Source organism: Cynara cardunculus (genome assembly GCF_001531365.2).
Source record: "Cynara cardunculus var. scolymus isolate 2C chromosome LG 2, CcrdV1, whole genome shotgun sequence".
In the NCBI taxonomy this organism is placed as follows: Eukaryota; Viridiplantae; Streptophyta; class Magnoliopsida; order Asterales; family Asteraceae; genus Cynara; species Cynara cardunculus.
In genome coordinates this window covers 14,705,557-14,706,203 of record NC_037529.1, presented here as the reverse complement: position 1 = coordinate 14,706,203, position 647 = coordinate 14,705,557, and positions in this window count along the sequence as shown.

Sequence of the window (647 nt, the reverse complement as noted above, 5' to 3'; positions counted from 1 at the left end):
GTGTCAAATTTATGCTGATCAGAATATCATTTCAATGATACACCGATGTTGGGGGAGTTGTGTTTTATTTCAAACAAAGGCTTCTAGACACCCAATTTAGGACCCGAGCTTAAATTCTAAGGCTTCTGAACACTTCAGTTCAGAACCCGTGCTTTACCAAGTGTGGTTTCTAAACACCCAGTTTAGAACCCATACTTAAAATGTTTTCTTTTTAATTTTTGAGCTTAAATGATTCATTACTTTAATCTACTTTCTAGGGGGAGTTTCCTAGAAAGTTCAATAATTGGTTTTGGAAATTGATTTTTTTTTTAGATAACGAGTACATTCTCTGAACAGGTATTTCTTGAGATTTTACTTGCGTAACTTCTCATCGTACATAATTCCAATACCTGTTTCAGCTATTCTTCAAACTGTTATTATCACGTCTCTCATACGAAAATCATTTTCGGTGATAATACACTCGTTTGTATTCAATTTTGTTTTCTGATATTGTTTTTCTTTGACTGATTCATATACATTCATTTTTTTTTCTAATATCAGAATCTGTAAACTTGTTCTTACAGATCTTCATTCATTTCTCTCATACATACCGAATAATCGAATCGTTGTCGCTTCATTCTTTATTGATTGTGCTTAAAGCCAAATTA